The following is a 25,476-nucleotide window of genomic DNA, read 5'->3' as shown; positions in this document are numbered from 1 at the left end:
CTCAAAACCATCTCCTGCCCCTTCAAGGCCCATTCATATTTCCAGAGCAGCATTAATGTTATTGAGTCAGGCCCTGAATTTTTAAATGGGAGCCAGAGAGCTCAAGAGAGGGGAACGAGATGGCGAAGACCAGGAAAGAAAAGGATTGAGGCTGGGGAGAGAAGAAAAAGAAAATGGAGGAATATGGAGGAAGTAAGGCCGAGGTGGAGAAAAAAAAAGGAAAGAGAGAGGAGGGAGGGCTAAGGAGAGGAGAGACTGTGAAACACAGAGAGCAGAGCACCTGTCCGCCCAGCTCCAGCATTGCTTGCAGCTCTACTAATTTGTTTGCAAAGGAGAAAATGAAAGAGTCTGATGGGCTGAGCTGAGTTCCCCCCTCGGGTTCAGGAACAAGTGGCCTCTCAGGTTTAGCAGCATACACGCATGCACTCATGCAGAAAGGCACTCAGCCTGGCAGGGCCTACCCTATGCCAAGACGTGTGCGCAGGCCTTGAGTCTCATCAGATGAGCCCTTTGGAAAACAATTTTCCACAGCTTTTCAATGCCTCAAACCCCTGAACTGCTGAGCGCCTTCATGCCTCGCCTTGCCGCAGCCTCTTTGCTAACCCTTCCTTGCAGAGGCTGTCAGTGGGGCAGAGGCCCACAGCCTTAGCCCAGCCCCAGCCTTAGCCCAGCCATTCTAGAGGGGTGGCCGGCAATGATGTGCGTACCAGAGGGAAGGCAGCAGCCGGGATTACAGACCTTGGCAGGGTTTGTTCCAAACTGAATCCAGTCCATGTGAATGGCCTTGGCTGACAGAGGGACCTGACACCCACCTGTGACCAAGAGGGAGCATCTCTAAGGAGGGGAGGGGAACTCAGCTTCCAGGCCCTTTTGGTCCTTGGCCTTTCTGTTCATCCTTCCAACAAAGGGGCCAGTTGTACTGGGGTTATTTAGTCTGCCCTCTGGGATGACTTCCACATGTCTAGATGCCCTCTGCTAGCCAAGATGCCCTCCATCGTCCCAGAGACCACCCTACCAGGCTGCAGCCCCAACATTTGCTATCTTGCACCACTTCAGAGTCCCACACAACTCCAAGCACCAGGCCTCAGTCCCAGCTACAGTCCACCATGATCTTTTTAAGGAGATCCCACTGCTTGAGAAAGCTCTCGTCCCCTCCAGTGCTCCCTGAAGCTGGAGTGCCCTGAACCAGCCCCAGTCACGAGCTGTTCCTTGCACTCCTCTAACTGCCTCTGTCTGTGGCTGAGTCACCTCCAGCCAGGTCAGGCAGCACTGCATAACACTGGCCTCGGATCAGCCATGCACTCGGACACACACTCACCCTGGTCTATCGCAGTCTTTGGAGAGGGGCCCAGATAGGTGCAGGACTGCGAGGAGCCGAACAGATTTCTTTTAAGGGAGGAAAAAAGAACAAACTTCCCTCTCCCATCAGCATCTCTCTAAGAGAAGAATCAGTTCAGCCCAGTGTAATTGCGCCATTGTTCCATTTTTAATTAATGAAAGAAAAAACTAATCATTGAATTAAACTTCTCATTACTCCAGCTGAATACCCACTAAGTAAATTTAATTACTGTACGGATTGGGTCTCTCCTGGCCTATTTCATTAGCTGCTGATAAAGATGGGGAAAGGAGACTGGGAGAAAGGAAGCCAGAGGTAAATGACTCAGCAGAAGTCAGAAGGCTCCCAGTACCAGTGAGGACTCAGCAAGCTGGTTTGGGGAAGAACCTCCCACTGCTGCCAAAAAAGCCTGGGATGGTTCCTCAAAGGATAAATATTCCTCCTTTCCCCAATCTGCCTCCTTCCCAAAGGAGAGCTCAACCATCTCCTGGCTTTGCGCCATCCTTAACCGAAGGGGGAGATCCACTGGGGTTAGAATCCCAGCCGCCCTCTGCTCCGGTTTAATGTCTCTGAAGTACAGGAGAGTTCTCTGAAGGAAGGGGGCTGGCTAGCAGATTGTTCAGGATTCGTCTGGCGGGCTGGTGCCTTGGGAGATAACCCCTGTCTTTCTGCAGCCAGATACACTCTGCAGTGATCTCACTTTTTGGACACATGCACACAGTCCATTGCACCTCTGCCGCACCCTCCGGACAGGAGTGAGGTGAGGTCCCTTGTTGAGGGTCACTTCTCCACCCTGGTTAGCAGGGGCCACTCTTGCAGCTGTAAAATTAACTGCTCTCCAACCCTGGCTCCCCCTCCCCTATCCATCCCTCATGGGATTAAAAGGGTGTAGATCAGAGGTTCTCAAACTTCATTGCACCACAACCCCCTTCTGACAATAAAAATTACTACATGACTCCAGGAGCGGGGACCAAAGCTTGAGCCCGCTCGAGTGCGGGTGGGGGGACCAAAACCGAAGCTCAGGGGCTTCAGACCCAGGCAGGGTGCCTATAACCTGAGCCCCGCCATCCAGGGCTGAAGCCCCCAGGCTTCGGCTTTGGCCCCGGTAAATCTAACACCAGCCCTGGAGACCCCATTAAAACAGGGTCGCGACCCACTTTGGGTCCTGACCCACAGTTTGAGAACCGCTGGTCTGGATGGACTGAGATGCAGCCAGTTCCTACCAGCTCAGTGGACAAGGAGCTAATTCGGGTTCCGAATTATTCCCCCATGTGGTCCTCCTGCTGGGCAATAGATAGGGGCAGCTTCTTACATTGGGTCTACATGTGCCCCTCGCTTTGGCCAGCCTTTGCTCCTCAAACCCAGGCTCAAGGCTGGGACATTTGATCCCTCCAGACTTGACCAGCTCTGAAAGCGGAGCTGAGCTTTAACAGGTCATCACGCACAGGGGCTGACAGTCAGCACGTTCCGCCTCGAGAAGGAGTTTGTGGTAATGAAAGGGAGGGATGTATATTAAAGCAGATGTAAATTGCTTATGGTGTCCTATCACGTTGTTGGATATCAAGACAACCGGTCAGTTTCATCACATTTTCAGCCTGTGCCAGGGTGGGAGTGTTGTCAGGTTTTTAATACTGTGCATTTGGGGCAAGTGGCACAGCTAGGAGTGAGTTATGGGTGGCTCCTCCCAAACAAGTGGCAATGAAATCTTGACAGCACATTCCAGCACATATTTTATTTATGCCACATTTCCAATCCTTTATCTCTGTCACGTTCCCTCTGATTCCCCCTGTCCTCCCCACTTTTGAAATCCATTAGTTAATGTGGAAACAATATTGTCACCAAAAGCAGAGGAGTTTAGTGACATCTGCCAAGAATTTCATGTCAATGTATAAGATGCTTTGGGAAGCACAGGAGTTTGCGTGTCAGTTTCCATGACCACTTAGGTGGCAAAAATGTTGACATGGTTACATTTCAGATTGCAGGAGGCTGGGATGGAGTGGGGGAGGAGGTTAGCGGATAAATAATTTGTGTTCTTTCTTCTCTTATTAAGCAATCCTGGATAGTCAACCAAACAGACAGAGTGGTCGAAGATTCCAGTAGCTAAAAGGGACGTTACTTAATGGGCAACTCTGGATCATGCCACTGTCATTGCTGCAGGAGGAGGAGAGCGTGATGTATTTGCATGCCCCCAACGAGGTATCTTTTGGTATTAAATACCAGTTCGTTCTCATCCACATGAGGCTGTCTGGATGGGACTCTCATGGGGTTCTCTAATGACAACAGTCTAAAAGCAAATGACATTTTGGGGTGAAGGAATTTCTCATTCCCATGACCTTACTATACCCTCTGACTCAGGCCCAACCTTAGATGTGTTTGTGCCTTAGGGTATGAATTGTTTGGCCTCCCTTCCATGCATCAGCAAAGCAGACCCCACATCTATTTCCCGAGGCATCCTTGTCTCTCTTTGCCCCTGATCTCCACAGCTGTCTGTGGATGGGCTATGGAACTTGTCTTCTGGATGGCTGGTCTCCTCAGATGGCCCATGCTTCTGAGGGTGGGGCCCTCCGGGCCAGGCACAGGTGCTTCATGCAGTGGAACTCCCCCAGCATTACTGTGCTGTCTTGGCATGGGGCACAATGAGTGGCTGCCCATCCAGCCTGTGCCTTGCCCGTCCCACCTTTGATGCGGGTGTTGGGTCATCCACCAACGCTGGTTGCAGGGTGAGCAATGTTGGCTCTAATCCTCCCTCAGCAGACCACGAACCCAAACTCGGAGGATCATGGGAGTTAAACAGGCCAAGCCATTTTTCCATGGCTTCTTAGAGGACAAGACTGTTTTGTCTCTGCCTGCAGTTATCTTACTGGCCCTAATCCCATAAATGCCTTGTAGCAGAGTCACTGCAATAAAACAGTAAGCTGAGCCTGAGCCAGCAGTCTCTCTCGCAGCTTTATCCCAGCTCTTTATCCAGTGAGTGCTGGCCTGCCATCAGAGCAGAGCAAGATCCTGAGGAGGAGATTAGCCTCCCCTACTAACTTCTCTGGCAGAGAAGGGAGGGTCACAGCGGCGGGGGGAGCGTAAAGGTCGGGCTGAAGGCCAGGCTTTGGTTAACACGATTTAGAAGCATTAGGCCTGCTGAAAACGTGTAGATAAGCCAGCAGTTGACTTGGTGGTTATGATGTGACTTTCATGAAAGCTCGATGGCAAAGAGTTAAATAGGCACGTGGGTGCCCTGTTATCTGCACTCCTCAGGGAGCGAACAAGGCTAGCCAATTCCCTCCAAGTCTGAAGCCCCAGCATAAGCGGGTGTAATTTTGACTGGGACAGGACTGGCAGCCACTTAAGTCAGATCTGAAGGTGAGCCCTGGAAACAGAAAACTTCCAGCAGCAAGTGCTTGTGGGAAGCCTCAAGAGCTAGAGTCTAGGCGGGGGCAGGGTGCATTGGGGAAGAGGTGGCTGCATCTGGCAGTGCATTCAGAGGCCGTGGCCTGGCGAGCCCAGCATCACTGCATTGTCCTGAGAGAGTGCTGGGGAACAGACTCACGTTCATGGAGTGTTTTGTTTTTTCCTTCCCGCAGCACAAATGTATCCTCTGGGCTGGGGGAAAGTCTTCTCTATAGCTGAAGGCATCCCTCTTGACATGCCCAAGGCAAAGGCCAGATTAAATACCGCTTGATTTGTACGCATCACCTGGTATAACCAACCGTCAGGTGTGGTCAGACCACCTGATACATGGCTACATCTGCTCCTTACAGCATACCCCCACAAGGTGCTGCCAGACCCCCACCTCTCACCCCAATCTCCCCAGTCTCTGGGAACTCTGCCCTGCCACACACAGGCACGTGGTAACACCCTGTCTGTACCTTTGCTATCTCCAGTCCCTGGAGCTCCTCCCCATCACAGAAAACTACCATCAAAGACCTAGACTTAAGCTTTTTGCCTTGTCTAAATTTAGCTTCCAGGAGCTCTCGTCTGCAATCCCCTATGTCATTGGTACAGCACGTACTGCGACCACAGGCTCTTTCTGAGATCTCTCTAAAAAACAATCCATAGTATATGGCTCATAAGATCTGACACCTTCACACCCACTAGGCAAATACCCTCACAGTTTTCACTGTCATCACATTCCCAGCCATCTACACAGTATTTCTAATGACAAAACTCCCTCCTACCACTACAACCTGTTCACTGAGCATGCCTGGCTCTCCTGCTCCTAGAAGGGAAGCCTTTTAAGGAATCTGTCCTTCTTTCCATTCCTGCTTGGTCTCCTAACATAAGAACATGAGAATGGCCATACTGGGTGAGACCAATGGTCCATCTAGTCAATATCCTGTCTTCTGATAGTGGCCTGTGCCACATGCTTCAGAGGGAAAGAACAGAACAGGGCAAATATCGAGAGATCTATTCTTTGTCGTCCAGTCCCAGCTTCTGGCAATCAGTGGTTTAGGGACACTCAGTGCATGAGATTGCGTCCCTCAACATCTTGGCTAATAGCCATTGATGGACCTATCCTCCATGAATTTATCTAATTCTTTTGTGAACCCATTTATATTTTTGGTCTTCACAACATCCCCTGGCAATGAGTTCCACAGGTTGACTGTGCATTGTGCAAAGAAGTAAGTCCTTAAGTTTGTTTTATACCTGCTGCCTTTTAATTTCATTGGGTGACCTCTGGTTCTTGTGTTACGTGAAGGGGTAAATAACACTTCCTTATTTACTTTCTCCACACCATTCATAATTTTATAGATCTCTATCTACTCTCCCCAACCCCCAAGTTCTCTCTTTTCTAAAATGAATAGTCCCAGTCTTTTTAATCTCTCCTCATACGGAAACTGTTCCATACCCCTCATCCTTTTTGTTGCCCTTCTCTGTATCTTTTCCAATTCTACTACATCTTTTTTGAGATGGGATAACCAGAACTACACGCAGTATTCAAGGTATGGGAAGATCCTGGATTTATATAGTGGCATTATGATATTTTCTGTTTTATTATCTATCCCTTCCCTGACGGTCCCTAACATTGTTAGCTTTTTTGACTGCCACTGCACACATTGAATGGATGTTTTCAGAGAACTATTCACAATGACTCTGAGATCTTTCTTGAGTGGTAACAGCTGATTTAGACGCCATCATTTTGTATGTATAGTTGGGATTATATTTTCCAATGGGCATTACTTTGGACTTATTCACATTGAATTTCATCTGCCATTTTGTCACACAGTCACTCTGTTTAGGGAGATCCCTTTGCCACGCTTCACCATCAGCTGTGGAATTAATTATCTTGAGTAATTTTGTATCATCTGCAAATTTTGTCACCTCACTGTTCACCTCCTTTTCCAGATTATTTATGAATATATTGAACAGCACAGGCCCCATACAGATCCTTGGAGGACCCTGCTATTTACCTTTTTCCATTGTGAATAAAGGATTGAGGAAATGAGCTGAGAGGTGGGTCCCACCTCTGCTACATCCCTGTATGCTGTAGTTATTCAATCTCTCTCTGTCCTTGATCCACCCGTTCCGTAACCATTCCTTAGGCTCTCAAGGCATCTAGCTAGCTAGACCTGCTTGTACTGCAGACACAATGCATGTCTCACTTGGCAGGGAGCGTGCTGAGAAATGAAACTGGGTAACCCCACTGCCATCCTGACTAAATTGCTTGCTAGCCAGCTACCTCCACTGGCCCCTAAGTCTGTATTCGCTTAGGTCCCCTGCACCTCCCCATAGTGACACCATTTAATGTGTGTCCCTGCCTGTTCTAACCCCCAGCTGTGCTAGCCACTTCCCTCTGTTTGTCCCCGCCACGCTTGCTCAGATCCCTAGCACCCTCTGGCCCCATCTCCATTTTGATATAGACTCACATAATTGGCTAGGACCCTCAGCTGATGTAACTGGCCTCACCTCATTGAAGTCAATGGAACAACAGCTAGTTACTGTGAGGATCTGGCCCTCTGCTCCTGTCCCACCAAGAAGGAGGTGGCCCTGACATACCCTGCCTGCTGGCTGGAGTTTGTGCCAGACAGAAGAACGACAAAATGTGGGGCTGAGAGCCCAGCGTGTCTGTGCCTTGGGGAGTGACCGTCTTCAAGCCTCTATGGCAGTAGGAACAAATCTAGGTGCTTTTGGACCTCATCCATGCTCTTTGTGCTGCCTCCTTCCATGGCCACTCCCATCCCTCCTTTAGTACCCCAGGTGCCAAACAGCTCTGCCCACTCCTAGCTTCCTCATTTTAAACAAGGCCCCCAGACTTTTGAACCCTGCCCACGGTTGGGGAAATTCCAGCTCCCCTCTGCTCAAGGATGGGAAACTCCCTGAAGCTGGCACCAGCAGCTTCTCCGGTTCCCCCAGGGCCATGTCTGAATCCCCTTGCTTAGCAAGAGCAGTCCCATCAATTTCAATGGGATTACTCCTTGTCATAAATATAAAGGGAAGGGTAAACCCCTTTGAAATCCCTCCTGGCCAGGGGAAAGCTCCTCTCACCTGTAAAGGGTTAAGAAGCTAAAGGTAACCTCGCTGGCACCTGACCAAAATGACCAATGAGGAGACAAGATAGTTTCAAAAGCTGGGAGGAGGGAGAGAAACAAAGGGTCTGTGTGTCTGTCTATATTCTGTCTTTGCCGGGGATAGACCAGGAATGGAGTCTTAGAACTTTTAGTAAGTAATCTAGCTAGGTACGTGTTAGATTATGATTTCTTTAAATGGCTGAGAAAAGAACTGTGCTGAATAGAATAACTATTTCTGTCTATCTTTTTTGTAACTTAAGGTTTTGCCTAGAGGGGTTCTCTATGTTTTGAATCTAATTACCCTGTAAAGTATCTACCATCCTGATTTTACAGGGGGGATTTCTTTATTTCTATTTACTTCTATTTTTATTAAAAGTCTTCTTGTAAGAAAACTGAATGCTTTTTCATTGTTCTCAGATCCAAGGGTTTGGGTCTGTGGTCACCTATGCAAATTGGTGAGGCTTTTTATCCAACATTTCCCAGGAAAGGGGGGGATGCAAGTGTTGGGAGGATTGTTCATTGTTCTTAAGATCCAAGGGTCTGGGTCTGTAGTCACCTAGGCAAATTGGTGAGGCTTTTTATCAAACCTTGTCCAGGAAGTGGGGTGCAAGGTTTTGGGAAGTATTTTGGGGGGAAAGACGTTTCCAAACAGCTCTTCCCCAGTAACCAGTATTAGTTTGGTGGTGGTAGCGGCCAATCCAAGGACAAAGGGTGGAATATTTTGTACCTTGGGGAAGTTTTGACCTAAGCTGGTAAAGATAAGCTTAGGAGGTTTTTCATGCAGGTCCCCACATCTGAACCCTAGAGTTCAGAGTGGGGGAGGAACCTTGACACTCCTGGAGTTAAGATGCTACTCAGGGGTCAACTCCTCAGCTGGTGTAGATCACTGTCACTCCAGTGAAATCAATGGAGCTACACCAATTTACACCAGGTGGGGATCCGGCCAAGAGTGAGTCAGGGTATCACAATCTGGCCCTCATTTCGGCTGGTCCAGATAGTTCCAGTTCATTGACAGACCAGCGTTGCACAACAGCACCTCTGTCCCTCTGAAGGACAGCCTCTCCCCCAAGAGCACTGGCCTGGGATGTGGGAGACCCTGGTTTCATGTCCCTGCTCCGAATATTTGACTCTATTGGGCCCAGATAAACTTGCCCTCCTACTCTCCCCACCAGCTGCCAGCCCTCTCTTCAGTAGCTGGCTGGTGTGCTGGGCAAGCTGCCTAACTCAGAGCCACATGACACCTGGCCTCTCTCTCCAGAAGCTCCCATTCACCAGTCACATTGTGACACAGCCTGAGGCACTCACCATGGATTCAGCTGAGCCTCACCCAGGTCACCTCCTTCACTCACAGCTGCCTTGGGGTTCCCTTTGTCCACTGAGCTGGGACCTCAAGGATTCTGCCTTAATCCTCCCCAGTCCATCTTCCTCTCCCCAACCCATTCCTGGACTTATCCCTGAGGTACTCGGGACACCACAGCCTCTGTCTCAATCTCAGGGGGTAGAACTGGACTCCTGTGATCAGGCCTGGACTTGGCAATCCTGCCTGTGAGAGGCATTATGGGGTTTGGCTCTCAGAAGAGCTTTCATTTCTAGTGAGGAAAGTACAGGGCTGCTCAAAGGTCTGGCTATTTCTTCCCACTGCCGCACATGAAACTCTACATGGAAAGGAGGCGAAAATGAGAAAAACTGGGTACCTACCGTGTTGACTGACCTTCACGGCCTTGCCATGCAACCTCAGGCAATCTCCCAGGTGGAGGAAGAAGACGATGGCTCTGGCCCAGAAGTTTCACGCTGGAATGATGGGACTGGCCTGGCCAACCTAGGGTGTCATGAAATCCTATTCACAGTGCTGCAGCATCTGGGGTGACTCATCCAGTTCTGGACATGCTCTCCTGCAAAACAGGACAATGCCAAAAGAGTGAACAGGAGCTCAAGGGAGAACTAAAGTCACGCAAAAGAAGAGGAAGAGAATTAAAAAGAGGAAGATGGTGGTTTCGCTGGAAAGTCAATCCAGTTATACTCCTTGGTTCAAAGGCCCAGATACTGACCAGAATTAGAGAAATCTGGGGTTTAAATCTATTCAAACACATGGGGGAAAACATTAGTTAGAAAACGATGCAGAAATGGGCCCTAAAGTCCACCTGCAATCCATTTCCCTTGTGGAGCTGTAGAGAGCTTGTTTTTCCAGTGCATTTCAGCTAATCTGCTTGACCTCTAGCAGTTCCCCACTGACACTGGGATAAACCTGGGAGTCCCCTAATGGCTTGGCTCTGGTATGAAATCCACACCTCTGGAGTTGCAGGAGCAAGTCTAAAAGGCAGGACTTAATAAACACCTCTCTCTTGGCTGTGCTTGCAACATCACACTCAGCAGGGTGCTAAAACAGGAGCTGTGGCATCTGGGGTCGTGTGGGGCCCTGCAGCTCCTGCCGGGAACACCTTCATTTCAATAATTAAAAACAATTGTGTGCTGCTTCATTGACTCTTGCCATCCAAGTGTTCACCTTAAATACATGCCCTGTGCCCATGGGGAACCATTGCCACTGGCTGTTTCAAATCTAGCCTGGTCCAGTCTGCGACTGATCTTTTTATGGTGGGAAGCATGGAGCCTAGCCCTGTTTGTGTCTCACCCAGTGACCAGCCCCAACCCCTGCATGCAGGGGAATGCTCTCTCCTAGCATCCCAAGCAGATGATCCCAAAGGGGATGAGGACATGACTCATCTCTGTGCAGAGAGGGGAGTGCACGGCACCACACAGAAGGATCATGCAGCTTGCACATCCACCCTAGGCTCCGTGGTTGGAATTGGTCCGATCCCTCTTAGAGTTCCAAGTGGGGCAAGGCAGCTCTACTCCACATCACCACCACCCAGAACTGCATCTTAATGGTACAGTCAAGCCCAGGGTTGACAACAGGGTGAACAGAATCCCATGGGCCGTGGTACCAAAGACCACTGAGACATCTAGCTGAATAAGCAATCATGACTGGACTGTGCCATCCTCTGTGAAAGCCCTGCATCCAAGGACCATGGGAGGGTTTCCCTGGATGGCTGTAGTGGTTGGAAATATGGGTCCAATGGCTGCAAGCCAAAGCAGACATGCAGACAGGGTCAAGGTCTTTACAAGTTCTTCTTTACTTTCCCAACAAAAGGCTCCCCGGCTATTGCCCTCCCCTGCTTAGAGGATATTTAAGCACAAGTTTATATGCAGCACAAGTAGAATAGGCTTCCTACATGTCAAAGATGTGATCAGAGTGATCTATTAGGCTGGGGAAGAGCCTCTCATGGGAAGAAGCGGAAGCCCCACTGCTTGCATCTTTTATAACTCCATTGGACAAAGTTTGACAGGTTACGGTAGGGAATAGTCTTGAAGGGAACGGACAAGATGATCCGATATCAGGAGGCTGTTTCCATCTTCAGTGTTTCTAGCGTGTATTTAAATGAAGTATCAGAAGGAAGGGCAGTGGGGGGGAAGCTCCCATTGGAAAGTACATTTACATAGTAGAAACGAACCCGGGTGACTCCTGTGCTCCAAGCACCCATAGGCAACCGCATGGTGCAGTAGCTGCAGAGTTAGAAGACCTGGTTCTGATCCTATCTCTGGGGATTACCAGTTGCTCTTTCACCTTAGGTAAAACATATCACTGCTGTGCCTTGGTGCAAACTTGGGGTAATGAGACTCACCCACTTCTGTGAGGCACTTCTAGACCTGGACTGAAAGGGCAACATCTAACTACAGTGACAGGAGGCCTCTGGGAGCAAGGTACGTTCGTGAGCGGGTGACAGTATGTTTGGGAGGGAGGATGTAATAAAATAATAATCAGCGCTAATGTGTCTCTTTCCCTCTTCAAAGTACTATCCGCACATTAACTGAGTAACCCTCCCGACAACCCTGTGAGTGGCTAAGGGTTATAATCTCCTCTGCATATGAAGCGAAACTGAAGCAGAGAGGAGGTTACGTGATTTGCACAAGGTCACAGAGGGAACCGGTGTTAGAGCCAGGACTAGCATTCGTGAGTACCTGGCGCTCAGCCACCTGCTCAGTCTATTAGATAACTCCTCTCTCTCTGCAGTGACGGTTTTACTATCGTCTCACCCTCTTCTCAAGGTGCACTGCTCCATCTGGTCTGTAGTCAGGGCTTGTTTGCCAATGGTGATGATGAACATCTACATACCAAGTACTGCACATGTGCTACAAATAGCAAAGGGCTCTTGCCAATAGGTGGCACTCTTCAGTACTGAACCAGCACCCCAGCATGGAAACAGGATTCGTCACAGAGAGCTGCGTGAACCTTTCCTGGAGTAACCCCTGAACCACGCGAAACTCACCTGGTTTCATGTGCCATCAAAAACCTGACCCTGAGCCCAAGGAGACAGTGTGGTCTAGTGGATAGGGTCATTGGCATGAGAGTACTCTGGAGATCTGGGTTTCATTCCTGGCTCTGCCACTGCCCTGCTGTGGGACCATGGACAAGTCACTTGGTCTCCACACTGCCTGGAATGATGGGTTAGTGGAATATATGGGCTAAAGATGTTAACATTAGATAGTCGCTGTCCAACAGTAAACATTGCTAACAAGGTTCAGGGTTTGGTCTACAGAGACCTCAGCCTGCTTAGTGCCATGGCAAACACACCGTTAAAAATCCTTTTAACCTTTTATTAAAGATACAGAAAAGAAGGAAAAAACAGTCAAAGCACTTGAAATACAAAGGATTATGTGAGGCTTTCATTTTAACAGGACCCTTTGTTCCCTTTCCCTTTAGCTGGAGAGAATCTTTAGAGGAAAAAAACCCTCAACTGAAGGTCTCTTGGGTGGTATCAAAGATGGTAATGACTGTCCTTTGGGGAAAAGAGACAAAGTTAGTTCAGACGGGCTGCAGCTGTTGTTGTTAAAGTCTGATCCCATTTCATCCCAGGCGGTGTGTGGGATTCAGCTGAAGCCAGTAGAGGTGGTGATGTTATCTGGGTCCCTCTCTTTGGCCTGGTCAGGTCAAGACTTCTTTCAGGATCAGGAGATTGTGGGGATGGCAGCCATGATGGTGAAGCTTGCTCCGGTAGCCAATTTTCCCCCCGAAGTCCCTTTCTTTAAGGACCCACAAAGGGAGTGGTGATGGAATAGCCCAGCCGCTCATTATTTTGTCCGCCAACTAGGCCTAGTTTCCAACACCCCAATTTTGGTTCACTGATCTGGTTCAACACTTCTCTTGTTTACTAAGCATGAACTTAACACAGTCCTTGAGTTATATCAGGAGGCCTTTTTGTTTGGACTAATTCAGTCTTCCTTTCGTACCTTTTCCCACCAACATTTGTTCTTATAGGTTATTGTGACAACTTATGAACTTACACTTGTTTATTACAGTTGAACTCACAATTAGGGCAAACTTTTAGGCCCACTTATCACAACAGGCCCTGGTGGGCCTCTAGGTGTTACTGCAATACACACAACAATAAGCGTGTTGAGAGGTTTGCACAAATCTGGAACCAGTGTTGAGCAAACGGGGCAACTTATGGTTCAAAATGATAGAAACTAGCAGCTTTGCATGGTTTCAGCATTAACCTAGGTGAAGCTTGGCAGCTGACGGTGTTCTCTGAATTTGGGGTTTATTTAAACCTCAGATTCGAAGGGTAACTTGGGGGATGAATGAAAAGCCTTCCATTCTACTTAGTTCTAATTCCTGTCCCAGATTGTCATGCAGTGTTGTGACTGTGTACTCCCACCTTCCACTTGAGAGGTGCCGATAACGCCATTTCCAGGGGGGGAGCTGCCATTCCTATACACAAACAACACTGGGATCCTTTGGGATGTAAAGTGCTATGGGAATGCAAGATGTTATTGTTAGACATCTGTTAACGGGGTGAGCACGGTGGAAGTTCTATTCATGGGTCAAAAGCTTTCAGACAATTTAGGCACAGCAGCAGGTCACTTTGCTAGTTAGGTGGAACATGGGTGCTATAGTTAGAGATGAGCAAACCAATTCATTGAAAATTGGGTGTTCTTTCTATGAAAATAGAAACCGAGACCTGAACCTTTGACCCGAAACTTTTATGAAGCCCAGAAAATGTGTGCATAGTTTCTTGTACGTTTCATTTTCACTCAGCTCCCCGCTCCCTGATTCCATCCAGTTGCAGAAATACTACACAAACTGTAATACTTCTACCCCAGCCAGAAACCAGGAAGTACCAGAAATGGTGTGACAAATCCTGTTCTTGTTAGATCCCCAGTCTGATTTCATGACCAAAGAGTATTAGATAAAACTAAGGATAAACATCCCAACTGAATATAGCTACTGTACAGGTAACATAGAGATAGATTCATGTGTGTGGAGAGGAGTACACGATTTGAGAAAACTCTCCTTGACATTGGGTCCTGCAAAGATGCAGTATTTGTTTAGGACGTTGGTGAACACAGCACTTCCATAGGGGCACGAGAGACACTGGCTGTCTGCAGTGGGGAGTCTATCAAATTAAACCACATACAGTCAGAGGCAGGCCTTGAGCCAAACTCAAACCTCCCCTGAAGTTCTGAGGTGTTGGGATCAGATGTTACGCCTATCTTTTCCTCAAGCATTGTGCTGGCATCCATCGGAGTGAAGAAGGAGACAGAAAATCTAAGCAGTAAGGAAATAAAAAGCACCAGTGTGGCAAAGCAAACTGGCTGCCCATCCCGGAAGACATACCATAGGTTCAAATATGGCTCAGATCACAAATGGAAGAGCTTGGAGATCTCAGTATCATCCTAATGGACATCATATATTAAAAAGAAAATGCTGACTATTATTTGTATTATGGTAGCCCCAACTGAAATAGGGGCTCTAGTGTCTAAAGCACACTACAATGAGACACAGTCGCTGCTCCCAAAACCTTACAATATAAACAGACAATGGGTGGGAGGGGAAACTGAAGCACAGAGCTGTCTTGTCTAGGATCACACAGCTAGTCAGTAGCAGAGCTGGGAATAGAACCCAGGTCCCCATCCACTGGATCGTGCGGGGTCAGCCAAAGGGCAGTATAGTGGGGATGCTAAAAGTCAGGACAGAAGTGTACTAGCAAGACCGGGCAGAAGTTCATGCTAGTCATGGGGGTTGCGGGTAGAGGTCAGGAGGGGCTTTGGCAGAATGGACAGCAACACAGTACAAACCAGCTTTGTTGTGTTTGGCATTGTTTGCTTTTTACACACACTTTATCCCAAAATGTTTGAGCGAGTTACAATTGCAGGGATAAATCCAGGAGCAACAGCAGAAGAGCCCTGATCAGTAGCTTATACACTGTACTATAGCAATAGGCACCTCCGTACAATGTAAGACAGAAGCATGAGATGTAGGAGAACTATGCAGGCCTGGGAAAAGAGACCTATGTGTAAGGACTCAGGGCTGAAAGAACAGGATTGCTGGACATCAGCTGAGCTGTGAGAGGTCATTATAGGTATACGGACAGTGGGAAGGCCATGAGTGGGGTGCATTGGCAGAGCTGTATGGGGAGCTCAGGACTGGTACTCCAGGAGTGGGTGAGCTGCTTAGCAGAGCGGCAGGAGGGCTCAGGACTGGAATCACAGGGGTGCTGCAGGGCATACTGGAAGAGCTGCATCAAGTCCCATGGCTGCCTAGGGGCCTAGCAGTGGAGTGGGAGACTCCTGACACCTGCCAGTGCCATAGCTGGCTCTAGCCAGGGTGATTGGTCCCTCATGTTTGTGAGCAGATTTAATGTGCAGGATTTACCGGTTCTGAAAAAACGCCCTGGGGACTAACAGGGCTTTCTTGTGGCTGGCAGCTGAACGGAATAAATCTATCCACAGGGCATAAATTGTTTAAGCAAAAATCCCTCTCACTTGAATATTTTGGAAGAAAAACAGTAAAAAACCCTCCTCTTTCCTCCCTTCAAGGTCAAAGCTGTTATTCTCGTCCACGGAGGAGAAAAAGAGCTTTTACAGGCAAGTTTAGCCAAAGGAAACTAAACATTTGGGAACTGGAGTACATTACTGCCTTGACTGATCTGTCTACTTATATTAGGCTAAATATCTCTGTTTAATGGGGAATTATCATTTTAAAAGGCAAATTATACAAGGATCCCAGCACCGTGGTAGATAGGAAATGTTCGCAATGTGAGGAATAGCACATTGCTCCTGTGACAGGCTAGGGGGTAAGGAAATGAAGCATGTCCAGATTAGCAGTGATCGCAGCATAGCACCCACTAATGCCATGCAGGGCTGCCTCGAGAAAGATGGAGCAGGCTAGGTTAGGCAGGACAGCACACTCAGCGTCACTTATCCTCACTCTAGGTCACAGGGGTGGAGCCAGCATGCTAGGTCGGGCAGGACAGCATGCTTACTCTGGGCTGTAGGGTGGGTGGAACCAGCTGGGTCAGGTTACAAAGGAAAAGGCTCCCCGCATCCCCAGGCTGGAGAGAGATGGAGCATGCTCATTTCTCCTAGGTTTCCAGTTGGAGTCTTGGACCATCTTTAGGTTATGAAGGACCCCATCCTCAGCACTACCTGGGCTTGTGCTGTGCTGTAGGGAGATAAAGATAGAACCTGTTCATAAGGGGAACGTACGGACTAATCACTAGGGGTGCTTTGCTCTTGGAGATCTGTCCCACACAACCTGGAGAGGCTTCGTCCACATGCATCTAGCACAGGGGCGGGCAAACTTTTTGGCCTGAGGGCCGCATCCGGTTTCTGAAATTGTATGGAGGGCTGGTTGGCATGGCCCATCTCCCGCCCCCTATCCGACCCTCCCCCCGCGTCTCGCCCCCTGATGGCCCCCCAGTGACCCCTGCCCCATCCACCCCACCCCGCTCTCTGTCCCCTGACCGCCCCCGGGACCCTTGCCCCATCCAACCACCCCTTCTCCCTGACTGCCCCCGGATCTACCACTCCTAACTGCCCCCCGACACCCCATCCAACCTCTCCTCTCCTTCTGGACTGCCCCCCTGGAACTCCTGCTCCCATTCAACCCCCCTGTTCCCCGCCATCTGACCACCCCGACCCCTATCCACACCCCCAGCCCCTGACCACCCCCGGAACTCCCCTGTCCTCTATCCAACACCCCCTGCTCCCTGTCCCCTTACTGCACTGCCTGGAGCACCGGTGGTGGGCAGCGTGGCTGTACCAGGACAGGCAGCCGCATCATGCAGCACAGAGCACAGGGTTAGGCCGTGGCTCTGCAGCTGTGCTTCCCCAGGATCTTGCAGCCCAGAGCATTGCACCGATGGTGCAGTGAGCTGAGGCTGCAGGGGAAGGGGGAACAGTGGGGGAGGGGCCAGGGGCTAGCCTCCCAGGCCAGGAGTTCAGGGGCCGGGCAGGACGGTCCCGTGGGCCGGATGTGGCCCGCAGGCCATAGTTTGCCCACCTCTATAGCACAACATAAAGAATTGACATGCTACTCCAGTCATCAGTCAGTCATAAACGGTGCAGGTGGATAGTACCAGGCCAGAGACGGTGCTCAATGGAGAACCTGTTTGACTTTAAACCTTGATCCAGATCCAAGTAAGATGCTTCCCTTAATTTATTTTGCCTTTAGAGAAATCCATCACAGCTTTACAGACCATCAGGAGAGGGCCAGCCTCAGTCACAGTGAGGTCCAATACAATACAGACATGAGAGCATTACGGTAGAGACAGACCTGGCAGCTCCCGCTCCACCCTAGCATGGGAATCATACAGAGAAAGCCCCCCCCCCTCTCCAGCACCACTACCTAAGAATGCTTTTCCTTGTTTAAACTTCAGTGACTTACAGCAATGTTCAGAAGAATTTCTATACAGTAACAGCAGACAGAGTCCAAACGCACCCCTGACAATTGCACTGTCACCACAAAAATACCCCTATGCTAAGGACTAGCTGGCGACTAGCTCTGAGCACTGGAAAAAAGGCACAAGCAGCCTCCTGCTCACTTTGGCATGAGTCCCAAAGGAGGAGGCCTGGGGCCATGTGTCCAGCCCCTCCCACAGAGCTGAGCATAAGCTGTACCGTCACAGGGTGCTGTAGACGCTGCTCTGTTGCGCACTCCCATGAGGGGTGATGCCTTTAGTCACCCTTGGTGTGGAGCTGGGTCTAGCTGGTCGCTGAATGTGGGATCAGGAAGGAATTTCCCCCCAGGCTGGACTGGCCTTGGAGGGTGGGTGTGGGGGGGGGGAGGGGAGGGAGGAATTCGCTTTCCTCTGCAGCATGGTGTGTGGGTCACTTGGTGGAATTATCTGGGTATATCTCACTTGAACAATTTTCTGCCATTGCAGGGGCCTTGGTGCATCTTGCTCCCTCCTGCTCTTTGCCTGTGGCATATAACAGATTAGTCTACTGTGGGCTGTAATACCTTGGTCTAATTTCAGCTGTTGGTTTGGCGGGTGCTGGCTGGGTTCCTGGCCTGGGAGACAGGCCGTCAGACCCAATGAGCCGGTGGGCCTTCTGGCTTTAAATTCTACATTCTATTACCTTATTAGGCAGTGGTTTACATGCCACCATCCCACTCTGAGCCTTAACACCATGGATGTGCTTCACGCCCACAACTACGGCACCTCCAGCCTGCTTCTGACCCTCGGTTTTGTTCGCTCATGTAGAATTACTCTCTTTTTATTCCTTTGTAAGCAGTGTCAGGATGAGCTCCTCCCTGACATCTGGTGGTGAGGTGTGGCAAGTTGTGGAAAAGAACTTCAGGGGCCAATCTCATTTGCATAGGCACACCCACCCCGCCTAGAATGAGGCCATAGCTGCCCAAATGGTCACTTTGGCTGCTGTGGGATCCCCAGTGTCTCTGTTATTGGGGCAGGAAGAATAAATTGTTATTACCCTGATTATGCGAACTGTGCTTGGAACTGTACTTGGCCTTTTGTTATGATGGAGGGACTCACCATCAACTAAGTAGCACTCGCTAGGCAAGGGTCATGGGTTCCAAAACTCTGTGAATCGAGAGAGACTGGGGACCAAGTATTAATACTTGGTGGTATGGGCCCCTGGGTAAGGGCCTTACATGCTAATTGCACTTCCTCCTCTCTCCACTGTGGAATATCAGAGCTAATTCATTAGAAGTCTAGTTACAGGCTGCTGAGCTCACTTTGGGCTAATAGTGCACCAGCACTGAGGCTCCCCTACTACAAGCTGAATTCACCAAAGAGCTGAACTGACTAAGAGCTGAAATCACTGAGTGTTGTGTTAAGTAGTGGGGGAGCCTGAAGATATATTGTGGAGCAGTTTGCGGGACGGCTGGAGTGCCTGGTGGACAGGCTGGTGGAGCAGTTCATAGGACGGTGGGAGCTGCTGGTGGGATGCGGAGCAGTTCGCAGATCAGCTGGTGGAGCAGTTTGTGGGACGGCGGGAGCTGCGTGTGGGCAGCAGAGCAGAGCGGAGCTGAGCGAAGCAGTTTGTGGGGCGGCTGGAAGAGTGGAGCGAAAGCCTATGGAGCTGTGGGGCGGTCAGCTTCAGATCATGTAAGGTGCCTCTTACCTCCGCCCCCATCTCCACCCAGGTTGGGAGGTAAAGCTCTGTAGATAAACTTTTGAACTCTGGGGCTGCCCTGACCAGGGACAGAGACTTTTGGGTCATTGGACTTTTGGGACTTTGGGTGATTTGGGGTTGCTGGACTCAAGAACAAAAGGGAAAGGGCATGCCCCAATTTGCTTGGGGTGGGTTTTTTGCTCATGGGTTGTGTTATGAATCCTGTTGGTGGTGTTTCCCCAACATAATGCCACATTGTTTCTCTCTGTTATTAAAAGGCTTTTTGCTACACTCAGACTAGGTGCTTGCGAGAGGGGAAGTATTGCCTCTTGGAGGCGCCCAGCGGGGTGGTATATATTTGTCCGAGGTCACTGGGTGGGGGCTCGAGCCGGTTTGCATTGTGTTATTGGAATGGATCCCCTAGATATTGAACCCGGCCCTTGTTGCTGCCAACTCTGACGGGCAGAAGGGTTACTCCTTCTTAGCAGAAATCAGTCACCCCAGGGGATGCCATGCACTGTCGCTGGGCATAGAGGGGGCAACACTGCACAGGGGCAACATTGGGCCAGGAGAAAGGCTGGTCTCTTGGCAGAGCCGGTGACCAAGTGCTTGCTGTCAGGCATGACTCAGCCATGACTTGGTAAGGATGACTTGCGCAGGGGTTAATGCACTGTCTGTCATCCTCACTTCGGAGCTGTGTGTGTGGGCCTGCACTTGGGAACGGGCCTTGGGAACACACACTGTCCCAGCACTGCGGTTCTCTGTGCCCACCTCTAATGCATTCTCCCACCCTCGCTCTCAGCACTCAGCAAACAGGCAGCCCCGTGGAGGAACCAACAAGATGCCTGCCGCAGAACAGAGCGGAGCAAAAGACAGCAGCAAGGAGCAGGCAGCAGCTAGCATTGAGCAGGACGCAATCAGAGGCAGAGGAAGCCAGAGAAGAGAAGCAGATGGAGGGCGTGGCTGGCTGTGAGACCACAGAGAAGAGCATCTCCATTATGGGACAGCTTGATTAATTGTAGGGCTGCTGCAGCTGCTCTGGGACACTTGTGAGCCATACTCTACTGAGACAGCTGAAGAGAGGGCTAATTAGTGCTGATTGTGATGTTGGCAGCTGCCTTCTAGGAACTGGACTGAGAGCACCGGCTCCCCATTCACATCTGGGAGAAACCCCAATACAGCATGATGCAGGAGCAGGGCAGGAGTTGGGGTGAAGCCAGGGGGCAACAAGAGACACTGAAGGGGTTAAAATGAGATGTTAAGAGCCTAAGACAAGCACCCAGGTTCTCATTGTTTAGTGAGACTTATAGGCCATGTGAGTGACATAAGAGTGGGAGGCCAAGACTCCTTTGTGTCGAAGCAGAGCCTCTGACAGGGCTGTTGCTTTAGTGCACTGCAGGCACTAAATTACCTGGACGTTTATGAGCAACGGTGTAAAGAAGCAGCTGCTGGAGACAGACACATTCAGCAGCTTCAGCTCAGGGTGAAAGGTTCCATGGATTCCCTGAGAGGAGCAGGGGATGGATGGCAGAGCAAGCAGCTGACGAGGAGGGGAGCGGGAGACACAAGGAGCTCTCTAAGCATGGGGCAAGCAAGAGAAAATCAGGGCCCAGCTCAGCACCCGGAGAGGTCTCGGAGACTTGGCCCAGAACTCCAAGGGGGTGAGTTCCCCTGCAGTACTCTGAGGCTGGGTTCACACTAGCTCTTTTGTAGCCATAGCATGATCACCCAGGCCGCTCCACCCCTCGCAATGCTGGGGGAGCACTTGTTTAAAGCAGACACAAGAGATTTTCTCTCTGCAACCACTGTCCCCTAAGTCAGAATCCAGTCTCATCCCAGTGCTCTCCTTCCCCTCTTTTTCCTTTACTTTCCCCATCTCTTTCGTTCTTCCTTTCCTCTCCCTCACCCCACTCTGCAGTGGTTCCTAATGATTATTATTTGTTTTTCATTTCTCTTGGAACTTTACAACGATCCTCAGAGAGAGGCGTATGTAACCGGAATTCACTCCAGGAGGCAGAGCATGGCAGATCCTGAGATCCAGGCTGACAAGCCGAGCGTCAGGCAGGAAGAAGTTTCTCTAGGCTGCTCACTCCTTGGCAACCACATAAGAGAAGAACTTGCCATCCAGTGGCTAGGGCACTGAACTGGCAGCCAGGAGCCCTGGCTTCTATTCCTGGCCTGTTGTGTGAGACATTGAGCACGTCACTTCACTGCTCAGTGACTCGGTTTCCTCTCCCACCCCTTGTCTATTTACATTGGAACCTCTCTGAGTCAGGAACCCTCCCTGACTGGACACCACCGAGCACAATGGGGCCTCTTGGTGTTACTGTCATTGAAATAATCACGTTTGTGCTACTCCAGTGGAAGGCTGGTGTAAGTGAGAGCAGAACCAGGCCCCTGGGGCATATTGTAATTGCCCGTAAGTTCCCGTTTGTTTCCCCACACCCTTGCCATTGGTTGGGATCCTCTCCCCTCGTAGCACTCATTCCCCAGAAGCCAGTCGCTGAGCCGAAAGGACAGTGGGAAGAAGATATGGAGATGGAGAGAGCGAGTGAGCTTGAACAGGTTATCTTGGCCCCAACACATAAAACAGGAGCAGCGAGGGAAAGCCACACTGAAATGGGATATCAAGGTCACAGTGAGCCGTGCCAACCTACGCACACATTAGCTCTCGTCAATAATTCAGCAGGCAGGGGTCGCCGAGCAGAGGTTTGGAGGAGGTCTCCGCTGAGGGAGGGCGGCTTCATTCAGAGGAGGCAAGTGGCTGGGGGCCAGTTTGAATCCAGCCTGCCTTTCTCCCATTGTACCACAGGAATGAAGAGGCATTAGTGTCGAGGCTCCAGCCTGGCAAGGCTTCCTCCAAACCCTCAGCCCAGGAACGCTGGATGGGGGAAGGAACGTTTCTGGCAAAGGATGGAATGATGTACTATCGACCCCAAGCAGACTTTTCTGAGCAGTTAAGAGGATGAGCTGGAAGCTAGCAGGGTTGAAAGGGGAACCGTTTCCATCTCCAAATACTCTACGTAGTGATCATTCTCCTGGTTCCACATGACACAGAGAGGGAACTGAGGACCATTTGTGGAGGAAGGGAACCTCACACCTGCTGCATCCTACCCCCCTTCTGAGCTATGCTGGCTGCACCTCGTCTCTCAGTAGGGACTGGAGCTCGGTGCTTCTCAGCTTTTTCCATACTGTAACACCATGTTACAATGGAAGAATAATTTTGGGATCCCTTCCCATCTAGCCACAAAGAGAGGTGGTTGCCATCCTCTGAATCCTATTTGCATCTCCTGGGTTCAGAACCCTTGGTGTAGCCAAATCTTTATCTCTTGCAGCCTTGCATAGCTTTTATTCTAGTCCCTGCTCCACCTTTCTCATCTGGCAGCCCATTCGAACCGGAACATGAGCCTCAGCAGCACCAAGGCCCTTCATCCCCACCCAACTTCAGAGACAATAGCTACCTCCCAAGTCAGACCCACACAGCAAAAAAATGCCTCCTCTGCTGGGTCCCCTAGCAATGGCTATACTAAGAAAAATGGTGTGTTGCTAACATGTGTGGGATAGCCAGTTAAGAGCTGGGAAATGAGGAATACTGAAGAGATTTCATGGTATTTATAGTCATTGGGTAGGATTCTCCATTTTGCCTGGCACCCTGTGCACTTATCCACCACCCTCCTTGTGCCTCAGTTTCCCCATATGTAAAATGGGGATAAAGATATTGACCTCCTTCGTAAAGTGCTTTGAGATCTACTGATGAGACAAACACTGTATGAGCTAGGTATTATTATTAAAGAACGTGCAAAGTGGGCACAAGTCGGACGGGACCCTTTTGTGTTGGTATGAATGACAACAGTCAGTGTAGGGCAATGTGGAATCCGATCCATCCTCTGGTTTATGTACATAAATGGCATCACAGATGGGATGGTATTCATCTGTGTAAATCAATTTAGCCGAGTTAACTTTACAAAAGATGACCGTCGCTGCTTTTTCCTGGTAGGAATCTAGATTCACTGTGTGTAAGTATGTTTCCTGCTGTCTAAATATTTGTTTAGAAGATACATTTGTTAGTTGGAACTTAAAGGTATTTCAAATCTAAATAATTGAGATCAGGCTTGTGTGACTTCTGTGTTTTTCAGTATTCAAATGGATTGTTTCTAACTTCTACAACCTATTCAGCTAGGAAGCAGAGCACACTGGCAGGAAGTGTGCCAGCTTGCATATTTCGTAGGCTGCTGCAGAAGCAATGCCTGACCAATTGCTCTGAATGTCCCATGTTTGCACCAATGAACCCTGTAGTAATTGAACTGCTGCTGCTTTGCAACTTTGGGAAGATTAATTTAGAAGCACGTGACCTGATTGTCAGCCCTTGCAGCTCCCACTGACTTCGTGTGAATGTCTTTGGAAAATATATGCAGTTATTGGGTTCAGTGAAGGAATCACTGGGTGAAATTCTATGGCCTGTGTTGTGCAGGAGGTCAGACTAAATTATCATAGTGGTCTCATCTGACCTTAAAATCTATATGTCTGTGAACCGTAGAGGTTCTGCAAGGTTAGCCCCTCAGTGTGTGGGGCAGCCCATAGCTGAGGATCCTGCTTTGTCACTCCTAGTCTGGCTGTGTGACTGAGCTTCTGATGATCATTGTAGCTGGGTGTGATTCTGATGAGTCATGTGACACCTTAAGTCAAGGTTTTAAGATTGTTATAAGAACAGAATTGGTTCGTCACGATCAAGTGAAACTTCCCATCACTTTGCAACCCACTGTCCATTCTCCCAGACAGCTGGCTGCCATGTCAGTGTTGCACACCATCCATTTCAAGTTTACTGATCAAACTGAAGGTTTATAAGACTAGCTTGAGAAGTCAGGGAAGAGCTATTACCCAATTGCAGATGGCTGGACACAGCCCAAACTTTAGGTGAATGATTAAAATGATCGGCACTTTTTTGGAAATGGAATTGATGTTCTGTACCTGCCGTTCATTTTCCATAAACCTACTAATGACATGATTGCAAAACAGGACACATCAGCAAACCCATTCTACTCTACATAAGTTCATGTAAAATCTATGTAAACTGGTCTTTCATTACATATCCAAGCCTGAGCTCTTCTGCAGCAAGCCATTGTTTCAATGGCTCGTTTTTCCCCAAAGGCTGCATGAAAGAGGCACTTTTCAAATCCACTCACCAAGGACATAATGCTACTATATTCCGTGATGCTGACTGAGTTCTTATTAAAGGTATAGGCAAGAAAATCACATGAACCATGCATCCATGGTTAGATGCTAAGAAATCAGGTTCGTGGGTTTTTTTTTTTTTTTTTGTCTATCGGTCACATGAGTAGCACATTCTGGATGGGAACAGAAATCCAGTTTAGATTCTTGTTTTAGGAGTTGTATCCAAGTCTCTTTCTAGGTGCACAGAGAATCTGCTCCTAGAGACTGCAGGACCTGCTAGCCATGCCATGTGGGGTTTTATTTAGTCCATTTCTAGTGGGCACCAGAATTCTGGTTCTTCTCTTTCTTTCAAGTAAATGATCAGTCTTAGGGCGGCAGCCTTGACTAAGGGATAGAGCACTGCACTCAGAGTCAGGAGACCTTGATTCCGTTCCTGGTTCGGCCACTTACCTGCTGTGTTACCTTGAGCAAGTAACATTTAATATGTGCTTCTGTTTCCTCTTCCACCCTCTGTCTACCATGTACAACTGTAAGCTCTTTGGGGCAGGGACTGTCTCTTACTATGTGCATGTGCAATGGGGGCCCGGTCTCTAGTGGGGGCTGCTAGATGTTACTGTAATACAAATAACCAATATTCCTAAGGGTCAATGACAGTGGAATCAGGCTTTCTCTGTCCGACACATATAGTCACTTCCTAGGATGGTCTCTTGGAAATAGCTTTGTGTGACCTGAGTATGGCCCTGGTGGACTTCTTGAGTTCTTCATGATTTGCAGACTCACAGTGTTTCTCAAATGTGGCCACTACGGCCACATGCAGCCACCAGAGGCTTTTCTTGCTGCCACAGCCTCCTGTGCTGTGATGGGGGAGACATGGCAAAGTAGTGACCCCTCCCTGTTGCTCTTGGATGCACCACCTTGGTGTTGGTTGCTTGGGCTGCCAGCAGGGGTTGGACCCTGCCCCCCTCCAGAGACACCTGGGTACAATGCTGGAGGAGCAGGCAGCTGGTGAGTTCCCCACCTTGCCAGGGTTGGTGGGGCTCAGGCTTTGGG

The 25,476-nt window shown here is 49.5% G+C and overlaps 1 protein-coding gene across 6 annotated transcripts in view; it reads right to left on the bottom strand.

The window, feature by feature from the left end:
* The window catches only part of LINGO1 (leucine rich repeat and Ig domain containing 1), a 467,775-nt gene that overhangs the window by 171,249 nt on the left and 271,050 nt on the right, over positions 1-25,476 (bottom strand). For all 6 annotated transcript variants that reach the window (XR_007358812.2, XM_048866889.2, XM_048866891.2 and 3 more), the window contains one exon: positions 9,535-9,728. The gene's annotated coding sequence lies outside the window, so the exon portion shown is untranslated. The remainder of the gene's footprint in view (positions 1-9,534; positions 9,729-25,476) is intronic.

Source organism: Caretta caretta, chromosome 10 (assembly GCF_965140235.1).
Source record: "Caretta caretta isolate rCarCar2 chromosome 10, rCarCar1.hap1, whole genome shotgun sequence".
NCBI lineage: Eukaryota > Metazoa > Chordata > Testudines > Cheloniidae > Caretta > Caretta caretta.
This window is presented reverse-complemented; position numbering and strand designations above follow the sequence as displayed.